Raw genomic sequence first — 18868 nt, 5'->3', positions numbered from 1 at the left:
AATTGTGAAAATTATGATAATACCCTTTTAGTGTAAGTGCTGTTTGAAAAGACCACCTGAAATTGCAGCCTGTTTTGGTGGGATGGCGTTTTGTCCCACCCTGGTGACATCGCCAGGCAATGAATTAGCTAATACACCAATAACAAAGAGAGATCCAATAACAGCTAACTTTCAGTTTTCCCCTCCCCACTCAGACCACTCCCAAGACATTCCTAGCAAAAGTCTTGCTTGAAAAATTGCTCTTTGCTAAGAAGTTATTTTTGTTTCTTGTTCACCAGTTTAATATTATTTTTTTTTACAGTAATGTACTTAATTGTTACCCAGAAATGATTTGATATTGAGATAAAAACGGCTGCATTGGACCAATAAAAATCTGCACTTTCTTGTGAAAATGTTTTTAAAATGTTATTTTAGGCCTTTCCAGAATGTCGCTAGTTCGGCATGACCGGAGTCACCGTTTTTTTGTCACGAAAATGAAGAAAAACAAATCTGCGCTTTGTTGTGAAAATGGTTCTAAAATCTTTTTTTAGGCCTGTCCAGAATGTCGCTAGTTGTCACTGTACATAATTCAACAAGCAGTTGTGCTCTATAGCAGGGTTTCCCAAACTCTGTCCTGGGGTCCCCCTGGGTGCACATTTCGTTTTTTGCCCAAGCGCTACACAGCTAATTAAAATAATCAACTCATCACCAAACTTTGATGATTTTAATCAGCTGTGTAGTGCTAGGGCAAAAAATCTAAACCTAGTTTGGGAAACCCTGATCTATAGGGTTGTGCTAGAGCTATGGTGTTGAACTGCAGCTTTGACGTTGCCCTGTAGAGAGCAGTAGACATTTTGATAAAACTCTCTTGGCTACACACTGCACGCACCCATACTGTAAAGGGGAGGGGCCTATGTAGTATTACTGTCTGTTACGTTTCTCGGTCGTAGCAGTGGAATGTGAACGGTGCTAAAATGTCCATAGTGGAAAAACTGAGTATTAAGAGCTCATTTACTCCGTTTCTGAAATAGTCTGCTCAACGCAGCGTGTTTACAGATGGTTGGTTAACGGTTGCCGTCTGATAAGTTCGAAACTGCGTTGTGCGTTAAATTCCTGACCAGGAGATACGTACGACTACCACCGGTAGCCAGGGAAACTGGTTGGATTTGACACTTGTATCGGCCCGGGACTGTCACTGAGAAGGCACCTACTTCATTCGTCTGCGGCAAGGTAAGTGCTGCTGTCCTCTTGTCAACTCGAGCAGTAAAGCCCATACGAATGGTGTCCATTCATTACTATTTTCCCATTTAGTAGCAAGGTCAGTCTGTGCAGTCAGACATAATCTGGAATGCAAGGCAACACTTTGCTACCACAGTTTGGCCTCGTTTTGTCTTGGCAAGGCAATTTGCGTGGCTACTGTAACATAGTGAAACTGTTTTGTCAGAGGGGGCTTGTGATCTTGCCGTAATGAGAACATTAGTAGCCTACTTATTTTTTATCCAGTTCTTTTCAAATGAATGTGTTCTCAGTGAAATGTGTTTCTGCTTTGCGCGGTCAAAGTAAATTCCTTTGGAATGACATCCATAGCTTTGGTATTGGTATTTTGGTGTTTTATTAGTATTCCCAGTAGTTGGTGCAAAAGCACCAGCTACTCTTCCTGGGGTCCACACAAAACATGAAACATGACATAATACATAACATTAATAGACTAATAGACAAGAACAGCTCAAGGACAGAACTACATACATTTTTTGTGCACGTTCACAACAGCCATTGGGGTTGTTGTGAACGTGAATAGTCCTAGGTACTTATAGAAGGACAATGTTAGCCTACATGAACTGGCATGCGTCTGTCCCCCCCAAAAATCAACATAGTCAATATTAGTGTAGCAAAATGGAACACTCAAAGTGTGGATTTGATCAAGTTAATCTGTCACTATTTAGCTGCATCCTCCCACGTGTCATGAAGGCGAATATGGCTGCTGTAAAACATTTCAGTTATTAATTTGTGTCCATTATTAGCCCAACTAGAAGCCTACAATAGCCTACAAATAGGGAAAAGTGCAATTATAGCATACAGCCTAGGTTAGCCTAAAACTCTCTCTAGCCTACATTTATAAGTTAATTTAGCCTCATGTTGATTGGCCTATGGTTCCTTTCAGTGGAGGTTCCTCAGAGGATGAAGGGGAGGACCATCCTCCTCAGAGAATTTCATAAAAATATTGGAACATTTAAACATTTATTTTGAGATTAATTGACACCAAATATATTCACGTCATCAAATAATTGATTAAAACACACTGTTTTGCAATGAAGGTGTATAGTAGCTTCAGCAGCATGGAGGACAGCTAGCTTCTGTCCTCCTCTGGGTACATTGCCTTCAATACAAAAATAGGAGGCTCTTGGTTCTCACCCCCTTCCATAGACTTACACAGTATTTATGACAACATCCAGAGGACGTCCTCCAACCTATCAAAGCTCTTGCAGCATGAACTGACAAGTTGTCCACTCAATCAAAGGATCAGAGGATGAATCTATTACTGAAAGCATAAGCTACAGCTAGCAAGCAATGCAGTGCATAAAATGTGGTGAGTAGTTGACTCAAAGAAAGACAATAGTTTAACAGTTTTGAACAAATACATTTCTTCCAAAATTAAGGAGAAGCGAGAGAGAGAGCTATGTTTGGTTGAATTTATTTATTTACTTACTTAGCTAGCTAAATGCAGCTATCTAGTTTAGCCTACTCAAACACCCGGCACACACAGAGAGGGATTTTATGTTAGCTAGCTGACTTTGGCTTATCCAACACTAGAACTCTTCAAAGTCAAGGTAAGCTTTTGGTTTTATTAATTTATTGCCACCGGGGCCTGCCAGTGTAACTGCTAAACTGCATTCTGACTGTACACTGTACTTCATGATTGTAGCGGGTTTACTAAAGTGTTAATTCTAGTCGCTATGTTGACTATGAAGTGACCACGATGTAGGCTGTGCGTAGCGGTTAGCAGTCATGCTATGGTTTGGCTTGGAAAGGTTTTTTCGCCTGGTCACAGACAGCTGATGTGTTGTGCACTAAAGTCCACAAGTGAAGGGAAAAGGTGAGAGGAGGAGAGCTCATATATAGTTGCGAGAAGGAATGATATGTATATACAAGGAGCAAAGTGATCATGCTGTTTTTATATGGCTGCTATGAAAGTGAACTGTGTTTGCGTGTGATCAAGGGGTGTGTGTTCATTCTGCCGATTCTGTTGAAAAACCTTTCTTAAACAGAAGCAAATGGAATGAAACAGGGATAAACATACTTGAATTTGTCCAATGGAAACTCATTTGCAACTGTTTGACTAACGTTGTAAACGTTCATTCATAGGCAAGGTTGTAGCAACTTCATGACGGGTACAGGGAAAATGTCAATATCATGCAGTAGCCTATACCTATCAATGTTACATTGAGCTGGGTGAATGGAATATGAATGACAGTCATCCAATATGCAGTAATAGAAATAAGGCCATGCTCATGAAAATATAAATCCTCCTCCCTCATCTTAAACGGCACAGACCGCCACTGGTTCCTTTGGATATTTGATAGTTCCCCAAACACTGAATAGCCAGCCCACTGTTGTAGATCTGCATAAACATGTCTAGGCTACTGTTCAAAGGGAAATTACACTGTGAATAGGTAAGGCTGTAATTCACCTGGTAGGGTTATAGTTTGTACAGCTTATAAAACATCTAAGGAACTTTTCCAAGTAGCCTTTATAGGCCTACTATCATTAGAAATAATCTTCTGATAAAATGTTATATCCTACTCCTTATAGTAAAAAAACTTTAAGAAACTATTTGCTCTCTGAATTGAAAGAATATGACTTTGAATGAGTAGCCTATTATTTAAATGAGTGAGTGTGTTTTTAATGGGATATCTTAAAACCAGTGAGTGAGAGAAGGGCAAATGGGTTGGGAAATGAAAGAGTTCGGTTGATCTCCCAATAATCTGATTTCATTGCACCAGTTATGTCAGAAGCTACAAGGCAGCAGGTTAACCCTGTCTGCTCATCGTCAACACTGCACCACCAATACATAGATTTAGCCCGATATGTCGCGCACAGCCGGGCATGGCAGTTCATCATGCAGAGCAATGAACGGAGGAAGAGAAAAAATAGTTTATACAATAGTGTGGGATTGTGACACACAATTCGGAACGCCCCCCACCCCCCCAAGCATCCCATTGGTTCCTGCATGAACGCCCCACCCCTCGAGCATGCCATCTTCATGCTTGTGTGACACATATTCTGGATTTCCCCTGATTGTCTATGTGGTTAAAATGTGTGTCAAAAGGGAAATAAAAGTATTATCAGAGTTTTTCGGGAAGGAGGATAGCTACCTATCCTGCCTGCTGTGTAACGGAGTTCTAGATAGCTAGCTAATATAGTGTCTTTTGCTCCCACCTGCCTAACACCTGTTCTCGCTGTCGTTAATAGAATTGCGGGAAAGCAGTGCCCAACAGGTGTAAAGACACTGTCTTCCGGTATCCTAGCCAGCTAGCTACCGTTGTTGCCCCCACCTCTTCATCTTCTTCTGTGGGGTTTATCGGCAGTTGGCATCCAACGTTATGGTGCATTTCCGCCACCTACTGTACTGGAGTGCCCCCGTCTTCCACCTGTGTACCGAAGGCCCTAGCTTAAAAATTGACCAATATAAGTATATATGCAGGAATGCAAGCCGCAATTACACCCTTCTCAGTTTATATGCATGGTATAGCCGCTGTAGACAGGGAACAAGGTGTAATAAATGGTAATGGCTTCATATATAGTGTTGTGCCTATGTTTATAAATAGTATTGGTTTCAAAACAATTTTTAAATTACAATTATTTTTGTTTCTCATAGTCATCCATTTGGGAGAGATTGACAGTTAAATCATCATATACAGTCGTGGCCAAAAGTTTTGAGAATGACATAAATATACATTTTCACAAAGTCTGCTGCCTCAGTTTGTATGATGGCAATTTGCATATATTCCAGAATGTTATAAAGAGTGATCAGATTAATTGCAATGTCCCTCTTTGCCATGCAAATGAACTGAATCCCCCAAAAACATTTCCACTGCATTTCAGCCCTGCCACAAAAGGACCAGCTGACATCATGTCAGTGATTCTCTCATTAACACAGGTGTGAGTGTTGACGAGGACAAGGCTGGAGATCACTCTGTCATGCTGATTGTGTTCGAATAACAGACTGGAAGCTTCAAAAGGAGGGTGGTGCTTGGAATTATTGTTCTTCCTCTGTCAACCATGGTTACCTCCAAGGAAACACGTGCCGTCATCATTGCTTTGCACAAAAAGGGCTTCACATGCAAGGATATTGCTGCCAGTAAGATTGCACCTAAATCAACCATTTATCGGATCATCAAGAACTTCAAGGAGAACGGTTCAATTGTTGTGAAGAAGGCTTCAGGGTGCCCAAGAAAGTCCAGCAAGCGCCAGAACCGTCTCCTAAAGTTGATTCAGCTGCGGGATCTGGGCACCACCAGTACAGAGCTTGCTCAGGAATGGCAGCAGGCAGGTGTGAGTGCATCTGCATGCACAGTGAGGCGAAGACTTTTGGAGGATGGCCAGGTGTCAAGAAGGGCAGCAAAGAAGCCACTTCTCTCTAGGAAAAATATCAGGGACAGACTGATATTCTGCAGAAGGTACAGGGATTGGACTGCTGAGTACTGGGGTAAAGTCATTTTCTCTGATGAATCCCCTTTTCGATTGTTTGGGGTATCCGGAAAAAAGCTTGTCCGGAGAAGACAAGGTGAGCGCTACCATCAGTCCTGTGTCATGCCAACAGTAAAGCATCCTGAGACCATTCATGTGTGGGGTTGCTTCTCAGCCAAGGGAGTGGGCTCACTCACAATTTTGCCTAAGAACACAGCCATGAATTAAGAACACATCCTCCGAGAGCAACTTCTCCCAACCACCCAGGAACAGTTTGGTGACGAACAATGCCTATTCCAGCACGATGGAGCACCTTGCCATAAGGCAAAAGTGATAACTAAGTGGCTCGAGGAAAAAAACATTGATATTTTGGGTCCATGGCCAGGAAACTCCCCAGACCTTAATCCCATTGAGAACTTGTGGTCAATCCTCAAGAGGCGGGTGGACAAAGAAAAACCCACAAATTCTGACATAATGCAAGAATGCCCAGAAGTTAATTGATAGCATGCCAGGGCAGATGGCAGAGGTCTTGAAAAAGAAGGGTCAACACTGCAAATATTGACTCTTTGCATCAACTTCATGTAATTGTCAATAAAAGCCTTTGACACTTACGAAATGCTTGTAATTATACTTCAGTATTCCATAGTAACATCTAACAAAAATATCTAAAGACACTGAAGCAGCAAACTTTGTAAATAAATATGTGTGTCGTTCTCAGAACTTTTGCCCATGACTGTACACCAAACAGGGACATCGATCTATTTCAAATTTGTTACCATGGTGAATATAGGATCTTATAAGTGCCCCCATTTTTAGACCTTGACTTCCAGCCATGATTGCAAACACAAGCCTCTGCCAAAGTGCTAGTATGCTAGCTCTTCCTGTAGACTTCCAATCATTGCATTAATGCTAGTTAGCATTTCCTTGTGAACCTACCTCTTATCCACAAGTTTATCTGACTCTGGGGAAGTATATACAAGGCTTCATTGCCAAAATCCAGAACTATCCCTTTAAGGCTGGATTAGTAATAACTCCCAGAGGACTGGCATTGTTTTGAGGGAAAGCCCAGGCAGGCAGGCAGACAGGAAACCCCCACATCCATGTTGTGATGGGACGGAGGACTTAACAAGCTCCACTCTGCTGGGCCTATCAGAGAGGGCCATCAGGCATGAGAAAGTGGCCTATCTGCCCGGGGAAGACATTAAAAGACGCGTTCAGCCGCTCCACCACTAGCAGCTAGCAGCCCTATAGGAGCTGAGGGCCAATTCGCTACCTCTCTTTCTCCCCTGAAGGATACACTTGATCACTCCACTCCTCCTCATGGAGTTAAAATAGAAGGGCTGGTGAAAGAAGCATGGTGAAAAGAAACTACAATTATCTCATGCTTACACAGATCCAATGCTTTCCAGCTTCTCGTGTACAGGGTGAAGACAGGGACATTTGATCCCAAATCTGTTGTTTTGCATGGAGAGAAATTGGAGTGGAAGAAATCTCATGATTGGGTAAACCCTGTTTTCCCCTCTCTGCTCGGCTTGCCCTGCTTATATAGATTCAAGCCAGGTCATCAGAGTTAAAGGAGTAGTTCACTATTGATGGGTTTGGATTTCTGAACTTGAAATGTTATTAATCGTTAGTTATAATAGAGACCTGATGGGTGCCATGGCCGAGGGGCTACACCAGAGGTTAATGGTTATCTGTAGGGGGAAGGTATATGGTGGGTGCAATTAAGCTTGGAATGTACTGAGTGTAGGGAAAGCGATTTACATATGGCAGGCATTGATAAGGGGAGAGAGCCATGGATTAGTGATGAAGGGGGTCGAGGTTAGGTCACGTTAAGGGAGAAAGAAAAGTTTATTGCCCGTATCACTTAGTTTCCTGCCTAGCAATAAAGATGCAATGTTTAGCGAGGAGGAGGAGACTCCACCCAAAGGGGGGTACAAATACCAGCTCTCTTGTAAACATGTTTTTGTCTGTTCAGCTGTTTGATCTTTTGGGAAGAATAAACTTGGTTTAAGCTTTCATCGTGTCCGTCGAGTTCTTACTCTGATAATTAGAACCTAACATGCTGACCACACCGCGAGCGTTGCAAAATCATTTTAAAAATACACGTTATTCAATTATTGCACCCACACTGCCTACGAGCGTCTATGTTGCCAAGCGCTAAAATAGAAGCCAGCTCAATTTGTAATGCTGAACGTGGTGCAAGTCCTGCCTCTCCCATCTCCTCATTGGTTTATAGAAGCAGATACCCACGTGGGTGATTAAAAGATGAACTGAGTTCGGTCAGTCGTCATGGTAACTATGAAAGATGCCAATCGCTATATAAAGTCCAAAGAAGAAAAAGCCTGGAAGGAGGAGAGATGACTAGAAACAATTTGGTTTTATGTGTGGATTAATTGTCGGAGTAGAGGACCTTCAGATAAAATAACAACTCAACGGTTAGATCCCAGGACAAATTAGCTAGCAACAGCAAGCTAGCTAAATAGGACAAATTAGCTAGCAACTGCAAGCAAGCTAGCTAGCTAAATTTCCATAAATGTTTAATGCTTTTTGACCTTTTCGACCAAATTAATATAATTGGTTCAGAGTTTGTTTTGATATTTCAACCAGCGTGTCGTGATCGCGTTTGGTGTGGGGGGGACAAAATCAATTTGCGAACGATGGCGCACGCTCGCAGCCGGTTTGGATACGGTGTAACACTATTTTACGACTTGATGTTAGATGGTTCCTCACCCTGAAAGTAGTCTATGGGCCAGGGGAAATTGTAATCCATAGTTCGGTTCTCTTTAAAAAGCCATTACAAACTTCAATTAAGTTTAGCCACCTCTAGCTAAAAATCAATGGAAGTGATGGAGGCATGTAAGCATTCCAAATCACCTGAAATCAACTCTATATTTGGTTTGATGTTACTTAAAGCTGCAATATGTAACTTTTTGGGCGACTCGACCAAATTCACATTGAAATGTGAATTATAGCTCTGTCATTCTTATTGAAAGCTAGTCCTAAGAAGCTGTAGATCTGTTCTATGAGCACTATTTCTGTTTTTGTGTCTTTTACTTTTGGTTTTGTACAACAGCTGAAAATACAGTATTTGGGGGTTTTGAAAAGACATTTCACATCGGTTTAGATGGTACAATGATTATCTACACTAAACATTGTTTGTTTTGTCACAAACTGAAATTAGGCAAACTATTCTAATTTTAGCAACCAGGAAATGGCAGAGCGATTTCTGCATATTGCACATTTAAAAGTGTCCATAAAAAAATAAAAAAACATGCTCACATCCCCCCATTACTTCCATAGATTTGTAGGTAGCGTGGCTAAATATAAGCTGAAGTTTGTAACAGATGTTTAAAGAGTACTGAACCATGGATTACAGTTTCTCATGGCACATGGACTACTTTCAGGGTGAGGAACCATCTAACAACAAGTTTGTAAAATGTTGTTTATTTATTTTAAATAACTAATTGACCAATGTCTGTTCAATCACTTGATTTCCATTTAGTATTTTTTTTTGTGAGCTCAATGCACCGTTTCTCCAGAGAGAAATCCTATCAAGCATGAGAGAGACAAATCAAGAACGAACTGTGGGATGCTGTAGGGAGTTGTAGTTTTCAATAGGCAAATAGTCAACCTTGTTCAGCGTAGAACATTTATTAACTACAATGACCAGAATCCTGTGCTCCTATTCTTCCCGGCACCGCACCCAGGCCGCATGAGAGAGTAATGTACACAACACAGCGATGAGAAGGATAGAGACAGTTCGGGAAGTATAGCTCTAATACCCAATTGATAGTTCTAGTGGACTTGAAAGTATGCCTTAGAACTACTAAAATAGTGATTTCGGCAGATAGCTCTGCAGCATGGGCAGATGTGGCAACCTAGGGCTGGGCGGTATACTGTATTTTACGATATACCGGATTGATTCACAGATCGGTTTGGGTTTTTAGTTTACCTTCTAAAACGGTATTTGAATGTTTGGTTTGTTAAATGTGATACGCCGTGTGTAACACCCATTTCTATAGTTTACTTCGCTACTTGAGTCATCTCTCCCCGCGCTCTCTCTCTCCATGCCGCTTTCCACACAGACCTAAATCAAATCGGAATACGAGAAGCAAGAATATATTAGCTTCATGAAATAGCTGAGAGAACATTCAATGTAGCCAAAGATTATAGGGTCCACTAGGAAACATTTGTCAACACTTTCATTCCTACCCTGTCACAATAAGGACTCCTGAGTGGCGCAGCGGTCTGAGGCACTGCATCTCAGTGCAAAAGGAGTCACTACAGTCCCTGGTTAGAATCCAGGCTGTATCACATCCGGCTGTGATTGCGAGTCCCATAGGGGGGCGCACAATTGGCCCAGCAATGTCCGGGTTTGGCCGGGGTAGGCCGTCATTGTAAATAAGAATTTGTTCTTAATTGACTTGCCTAGTTAAATAAAAAAATAACTCCTGCCTGGCATTTGTCATGTAAAACACTGTATTCAAAGTGCCCACTATTATATTCTAAGTATGGAATTAGAATAATAATTTGATTTCCATGATTCCAACAGTTCACCCAAGTATTTTGCTCGAAATCAGAAGTCAAATCGTAATTGCAACATTTGGTAAAAAATAAGGCCTAGGTTGTTTGCCCAATTTGTGCAGCCCTACGTGGCAGTGTGAAAATTATCTCAAATGAGTGCAGGAAATGCAGAAATGGATGAAAATGCAAAAAAACAACAACAATTGGTTGAATTGAACAGTATAAAACAATCAGAATGGAGAAAGACCCATTGAAATCACTTAGAATGTGTTTCCTCCCTAGGTCACACACTACTCATAAAGCAAATGTTATTTTGAACTTTTATTATTAAAAACCATAAATACTGTCATATTGTTTTGAAATACCATTATATGATATTTTGACCATAGCGCACCCAGCCATATGGCAACTCACTCACTCCCATGCTATCTCCATAGGGCCAAGTCTGTGTACATATGCCGTAGCTTAATTTGACCCAGTTTTTCACAGAAGGAAAATACTCCTGCAGCAGGAGGACATTTTAATTATTTTGTGGATTATAATTCATGTACATTTTTTTGTATGGGTTGTATGCGTCACAGTCTCACCATGTGAGTTTTCTTATGTGCGTGATGTCAGAATTCGCTATAAATGTATTGTTACGCAACAGGACAGTTAACCCGCGCTGCCCTCAATCCAAGACACACTGCATGCTAATTATCTACAGGTTATGTTTAAACTTGTCAATTTTATATGATTTTCGAACAACCATTTGAAATTAGGTGCATTCCACCTCCAGTAATTCACATAAAGTAGCACATTTCACTGTGGCGGACAATTTATGTTTGAGTCATGCTATGCTAATGTAACGTGAGGAATATCTAGATGAGCCGGACAAACTTCTCTCTTCGATGCAAACTCAAGCAGTCCCCCAGTGTTTCCTCCAGTCAGAACAACCTGGCCAAACTTTTTTCCCCCGGATGCAATTTCCCCCGGACGCATTTTCCGGCTGGCGCCTGCATTGTCATTTTATATATATATATATATATATATATATATATATATATATATATATATATATATATATATATATATATATATATATATCATTATTTTTTTAATAATTATTTATTACAAAAAACACAAGGAAGGGTTAACATTAAAGTATTAGAACATGAAGGACAAACAATACAGCATCAAGACACTATCAAACATGTATCAGTCTTTCCGCAACAGTTCCATCCTTATGTGTGAGGGTGCGTATGCATGATAGTGATATAAAATATGTCAGTTTCCTTTGTCATGATCACAATCTTGTGAAACCCGAACCCTCCAAGATCCCCCCACAGTTCCCCAATAGCTGTCCCTCAACCATTCGAGATTTCTCCCACAGTCTCCCCTCCGGAAAAATAAAAAATACAATTAATTCCATTCCCCACCCCCAAGAACCCCCCAATGCACCAACAACCAAGAGAAGGAACTAAAGAGAAAAAAGGAAAAGACAGAAAACAGCAAACAACAATGAAAAAAATAAATTTAAAACAAAGGACATCAAGGACAACTGAGATCATAACAGCAATGCCTACTTTATATGTTTGTGTGCATGTCTGGCACTATTACATGTATGTGTGTGTTCTTGTATGTGTTTATTTGAATGAGAGTGTGTGTATATGCATGTGTAGAAACACCTGCACGGCATCAGCCTCAGGCAAACCGGCATTAGTTGTAAAAACACTGCCACTTAGTATCATTGATATGTACTTTTATTATGTTTTTATTTTGACTTTTTTTCCCTTTATCTTTTGACCATCATTCTCTCTCTCTCACACAGCAACTCCACTCCCACTTGTCTCCAATTCCACATATCAACCCTCAGCTTCCCTCATTCCATCCCATCTATCTCTGCTGGCCACCCACTTCGTGTTTCTACGCAACACATATCTTTCAACTATGCTATGATGTTTAACGTGCAATTTCAATCTATCAAATAGAATCTACAGATTGCGTGTTGAAGATAAATACTTTTACTAAGAGTATTAGTAATTGATTGACCCGGTCTCTCCAGATCTCCTAACAGTACTATTTCTAGGGTCAATTTTAGATCAATGCTATGCATTTTCAGCCATTCCTGAAGCTGAGACCAGAAACAGGCTACCTGAGGGCAATACCAAAATAAATGGTCTATTGATTCTGTATCCTCACAACAAAATCTGCAGAGCTTCGATGATTTTATGCCCCAAATATATTCAACATGATTACTCCATGAAGGACATAACTCTACCATTACAATTTACAATATCATTTACGAACAAAATACCCTTTTCAAAAATCTTTCCCATAAATACAGGTATTTTATCAACCAGCACATTTGAGTTCAGCCATAATTATTTGTTGTAATATTTGTTCTATCTTTTCAGGGGGATGAAATTGAAATTGTAGCCAGCTCTGCAATGCTTGTTTGAAAAAGACCGATACTTTGAAAAAAATTATCATTTTCGATGAATCGAAAATGAGACATGTCAGTCTGCACAAAGGCAAAAAGGCAATTTTTAAACAATGGATGAGCTATTCTTATTAATCTACTTGAGAACCATTTAAGGTTCAAATACAAATTTTGAAAGAGTGAAGCTTTTAGAGAGAGGTTTAGTGCTTTTATATTTAATAATCACAACCCACCCAATTCATATTCATTATATAGATAGGCTCGTTTTATTTTGTCTGGTTTAGCATCCCAGATAAAGCGAAATATTTTTTGCTCATATGATTTGAAAAACGAATCATCAGGAGTAGGCAGCGCCATAAGTAAGTGAGTAAACTGAGATATGACTAAGGAGTTAATCAGGGCAATTTTTCCATAAATAGACAGGTATTTACCTCTCCATGGTTGCAGAATCTTGTCTATTTTTACAAGTTTTCTTTTGAAATTTATTGTGGAGAGCTTATTTATAAATTTTGTGATATGAATACAGTATGTCTACTTCACCATCAGCCCATTTTATAGGTAATCTGCAAGGTAATGTAAAAGTTGTATTTTTTAAGGATCCAATACGTAATATTGTACACTTCATAATTAGGTTTTAGTCCAGAGAGTACAGAAAAGTTATCTAGATCTTTAATGAGACATTGCAGGGATCTAGCATTCGGACTTAACATAAAACTTGAGTCATCGGCATACATGGACACCTTTGTTTTTAAGCCTTGGATTTCTAATCCTCTAATGTTGTTATTGGATCTGATTTTAATAGCTAGCATCTCGATGGCCATAACGAATAGATATGGTGACAGGGGACACCCTTGTTTAACCTGTTATGGATAGGGGGCAGTATTTTCACGGCCGGATAAAAAACGTACCCGATTTTAATCTGTTTATTACTCCTGCCCAGAAACTAGAATATGCATATAATTTGATTTGGATAGAAAACACCCTAAAGTTTCTAAAACTGTTTGAATGGTGTCTGTGAGTATAATAGAACTCATATGGCAGGCCAAAACCTGAGAAGATTCCAAACAGGAAGTGCCCTCTCTGACCATTTCTTGGCCTTCTTAAGCCTCTTTATTGAAAACAGAGGATCTCTGCTGTAACGTGACACTTTCTAAGGCTCCCATAGGCTCTCAGAAGGCGCCAGAACGTTGAATGATGACTCTGCAGTCCCCGTTTGAAAAACAGTAGCGCATTTGGATAGTGGTCGATCTGAGAACAATGAGACGGGCGCACGCGTGCACGTGAAGTCCATTTTACATTTTCAGTCTTTAAATGAAAACGACGTCTCCCGGTCAGAATATTATCGCTATTTTACGAGAAAAATCGCATAAAAATTTATTTTAAACAGCGTTTGACATGCTTCGAAGTACGGTAATGTAATTTTTGTTTTGTTTTTTGTCACGATATGCGCCGGCACGTCACCCTTCATTACCCTTCGGATAGTGTCTTGAACGCACGAACAAAACGCCGCTATTTGGATATAACTATGGATTATTTGGAACCAAACCAACATTTGTTGTTGAAGTAGAAGTCCTGGGAGTGCATTCTGACGAAGAACAGCAAAGGTAATCCAATTTTTCTTATAGTAAATCTGAGTTTGGTGAGTACCAAACTTGGTGGGTGTCAAAATAGCTAGCCTGTGATGGCCGGGCTATCTACTAAGAATATTGCAAAATGTGCTTTCACCGAAAAGCTATTTTAAAATCAGACACCGCGATTGCATAAAGGAGTTCTGTATCTATAATTGTTATGTTTTTTGTGAACGTTTATCGTGAGTAATTTAGTAAATTCACCGGAAGTGTTAGTTCTGAATGTCACATGCTAATGTAAAAAGCTGTTTTTTTGATATAAATATGAACTTGATTGAACAAAACATGCATGTATTGTATAACATAATGTCCTAGGAGTGTCATCTGATGAAGATCATCAAAGGTTAGTGCTGCATTTAGCTGTGGTTTTGGTTTTTGTGACATTATATGCTAGCTTGAAAAATGGGTGTCTGATTATTTCTGGCTGGGTACTCTCCTGACATAACCTAATGTTTTGCTTTCGTTGTAAAGCCTTTTTGAAATCGGACAGTGTGGTTAGATAAAGGAGAGTCTTGTCTTTAAAATGGTGTAAAATAGTCATATGTTTGAAAAATTGAAGTTTTCGGATTTTTGAGGAATTTGTAATTCACGCCATGCCCTATCATTGGATATTGGAGCGGTGTTCCGCTAGCGGAACATCTAGATGTAAGAGGCTCGTCTTGACAATTCAAAACTCTCTGAGAAGTAGACGTTATTTACTATTTTACACCTGGGGTTGCTATACATTATTTTTACCCATTTTTATAAGAGAGTGACCAAAATTGAAAAAATCCAGGCATTTATAAATATTAAAGTGCCTTATTAGCTGATCATAATACAGTTTGTATATCATGTTATGTAATTTTCTATTGTAGCCCACCATATTTATGTATGGAGCATAATGTGTTCCTTTATAACCGTCGACACGCGAGATACTGATTTCATAATGGTTTATACTCAATTGTGGCTATGTATTTAAATGATTCTATTAGTCCTGTAGAACAATGCCCTATGGCGTCAATTAAGTATTAGCTTGTGTTGTGTCCTTTGAAGCTGCCCTGGCCTTATCATGACTATTGGATTGGCCTGTGTATCAATTTAGTTTGTTTAGCGTAGCTCTGCCCTGCACTCTTGTGGAGCCTTTGTGGAGCCCTTGCGGAGCTCTTCAGTTATGTTACTTCATTGTATTATTGCTATATTCTGATTTTATTATAATGACTAATAAATCCTCTTTTCTTTCAAAAACCACACAAACACAGTATTGAATAAAACTTGCCAACAATTGGAACTTGACATCTTTCTTCCCAGATATTTAATGACAGCTTTTGCATGCTAGCAACATACTGTTTTGAGAGGGATGAGGGAGACGAGAGGCTAAATATGATGCCTTGTGTTAGCTCACTCTTTACTCAGTTAGCGCTAGGACTAATGTAGCCTACATTTTCCGATTTGGATGCGAATTGTGTTATGCTGTTGCTACTTCTGTGAATGTCTGAACATTGCATCCAAAAATAAGTTGACTCTCATTAAGGACATAACGTTGTAAAGACTGTTTGTGCAAAATGTTTCTGTGGAAAAAGGTGGCCAGCTCAAATGCTGGCTGTTGTGTCAATCATAACTAGACGTTCTAATCACTGCAGGGACCACTGTAGAATGATCACACCTGTGTGTTCGTATGCGTCAAAGGCTTAAAGTGGAAATTATAAACTAGTAATATCATCAGAAAGATCAGTGCGAAGGCCAAATTACAGAGGAAGAACTTTTTGAGGCTATTAAATCCTTTCAGTCTTAAAAAACCCCAGGGCTTGATGGCATACCGGTAGAGGTATATCAAGTATTTTTTGATATGCTAAAAGCTCCATTGTTAGATTTGTTTTAACTACTCCTATAGAAATGGTAGTCTGTCTGCAAAGTGCATAGCACTCAGATTTAAAAGGGTTTTACCAGGTATTGTTCATCCTGATCAGACAGGTTTTTTACATGGACGATACATTGGAGATAATATACGACAACTACTAGAAATAATAGAACATCATGAAACATATACTAAGCCAGGAATGGTATTTATAGCGGATTTTGAAAAGGCATTTGATAAATTATACACAGAAGCCATTTTTAACCTTCAATACACTACAAGTTTGCATTTTCTGTTTGGCAGGAAAATTCCCCAAACTACAGGATGATCAAATTAAGATACGGCATCAGTAGCTGTGCCTCTGTTCTCCACAGGGCTTGGTACAGCTGAGCCTGGCTGTCACTGCGCTAGAGGGCTCAGTGGTGTAGCTTCATGGCTCTTCTCTCCTCTTGTGGAGGATTAGTGGGTCCATCTGTCGCAATGGCTGATTTAGTATAGGCCTCCTCCTGAAGCTGTTCCCACACAGGCCCTCGGCTCTCTCTGCCTTGCTGCAGTCACAGTGATTGTAACTCAGAGATGCACATATGCATCAGGCAGCACACACACAAATGATTTTTGATGTCATGTTTGGGTCATTTTAATGTTGATTTTTATTTTCTGGTTACATTTTCTGAAGCCGAGCTTAACAAACAAGACATAATCATTCAAATGATTTCTATGCAGCGTATAGCCTTGTACAGGTATTTCTCACCCCCCCCCAAAAAATATTCACATTTTCAAACAGTCCATTTATATTTTCCATTGGGGCTATACATTTGGGTGAGGTATTTTTCTCGTCTGAGTAGCCTCTTCACTGCCAAAAATAAAATGAAACCATCTCGTGTTCAGCGAAATAACAACACAATGTCAAATACAGGTAGCCTAGTCAAATAATTAACATCCAATCACATTAACCGTTACTCTCTCGCGGGAATTCCACTAACGGTCCGTATATAGCCAAATGTAGCCTCTGCTCATTCCGTTTGCTCGAAAATTGATAAATTATTTTTAAAAAGTAAAGCCCGCGTCCATAGACACATTCCAGCTCTACTGGTTGTACTGCTACTACCAGCAGTACTATACCTGCACGTGTCGACAACACAAGTTGTTCTGCTTCCACGAGCACATCCAATGCTAGCATCAGTAGTTCTACATTTGTTGTTAGCCCAGCCTGCATGGACACTGACAGTTGTGAATCTGATACAGCCGAAGAGCTACTGCCCCCTTACCCAGGAAAGCACCGAACAACAGACAGGGACGTTGGACCATCAAAGAGGCGCAAATATGAACTACATTGATTTGGGGTTCACTTATATTGGGAGTAGTGCCTTTCCTCAGCCACAGTGTGTTATATGTGCAAAAGTACTATCTCACAACTCGATGAAACCTTCACTCTTGCGCAGACATTTAGAAACAAAACATGCCAATTTGAAAAATAAGCGAGAATTAAGATGACTTTCTAGTAGTAAGACATGTATAAAAGCAACAGATACCATTAATAAGCAGGGGCAAGAAGCATCTTAATGGTAAGCTACCAAGTGGCTAGGCCAGGCAAGCCACATGCTATTGTGGAGGACTTAATTCTTCCTGCTGCTGCGGATATGGCTGGGACAATGCTGGGAGAAAAGGCCAAAAAAACTATACAGACAATATCCTCATCAAACAACACTGTTTCACGACGCATCAGTGACATGGCAGGAGATGTTTTGAAACAATTACTGCTTCGCATACAAGCCAGTGAATTCTATGCGTTACAGCTGGATGGCACAGCTCCTGGTGTATGTCCGTTACGTTTATGGGGGGTCAATTAAGGAAGACATCCTCTTCTGCAAACCACTGGAAACCAGGATAACAGAAGATGATATTTTTAAAGTACTGGACAGCTTTGTGACATCAAATGGACTTTGGTGGTCAAGATTAGAGGTCGACCAATTAAATCGGAAGGGCACATTAATTAGGGCCGATTTCAAGTTTTCGTAACAATCGGTAATCTGCATTTTTGGACACCGATTATGGCCGATTACATTGCACTCCACGAGGAGACTGTGTGGCAGGCTGACGACCTGTTATGTGAGTGCAGCAAGGAGCCAAGGTAAGGTGCTAGCTAGCATTAAACTTATCTAAAAAAACAATCAATCTTAACATAATCACTAGCTAACTACACATGGTTGATGATATTACTAGTTTATCTAGCTTGTCCTGCGTTGCATATAATCGATGCGGTGCCTGTTAATTTATCATTGAATCACAGCCTACTTCGCCTTAACGGGTGATTTAACAAGCGCATTTGCGAAAAAAGCACTGTCATTGCACCAATGTGTACCTAACCATAAACATCAACGCCTTTCTTAAAATCAATACACAAGTATATACACCGCTCAAAAAAATAAAGGGAACACTAAAATAACACATCCTAGATCTGAATGAAAGAAATAATCTTATTAAATACTTTTTTCTTTACATAGTTGAATGTGCTGACAACAAAATCACACAAAAATAATCAATGGAAATCCAATTTATCAACCCATGGAGGTCTGGATTTGGAGTCACACTCAAAATTAAAGTGGAAAACCACACTACAGGCTGATCCAACTTTGATGTAATGTCCTTAAAACAAGTCAAAATGAGGCTCAGTAGTGTGTGTGGCCTCCACGTGCCTGTATGACCTCCCTACAACGCCTGGGCATGCTCCTGATGAGGTGGTGGATGGTCTCCTGAGGGATCTCCTCCCAGACCTGGACTAAAGCATCC

At 40.1% G+C, this 18868-nt stretch overlaps 1 protein-coding gene across 6 annotated transcripts in view; it reads left to right on the top strand.

Moving 5' to 3' along the window:
- Positions 1 to 882: 882 nt before the first annotated feature.
- LOC115192090 (thyroid hormone receptor alpha) overlaps positions 883 to 18868 on the top strand; it is an 86916-nt gene continuing 68930 nt past the window's right edge. For all 6 annotated transcript variants that reach the window (XM_029750213.1, XM_029750210.1, XM_029750211.1 and 3 more), the window contains exon 1: positions 883 to 1209. The gene's annotated coding sequence lies outside the window, so the exon portion shown is untranslated. The remainder of the gene's footprint in view (positions 1210 to 18868) is intronic.

This window comes from Salmo trutta, chromosome 4 (assembly GCF_901001165.1).
Source record: "Salmo trutta chromosome 4, fSalTru1.1, whole genome shotgun sequence".
Taxonomy (NCBI): Eukaryota; Metazoa; Chordata; class Actinopteri; order Salmoniformes; family Salmonidae; genus Salmo; species Salmo trutta.
This window is presented reverse-complemented; position numbering and strand designations above follow the sequence as displayed.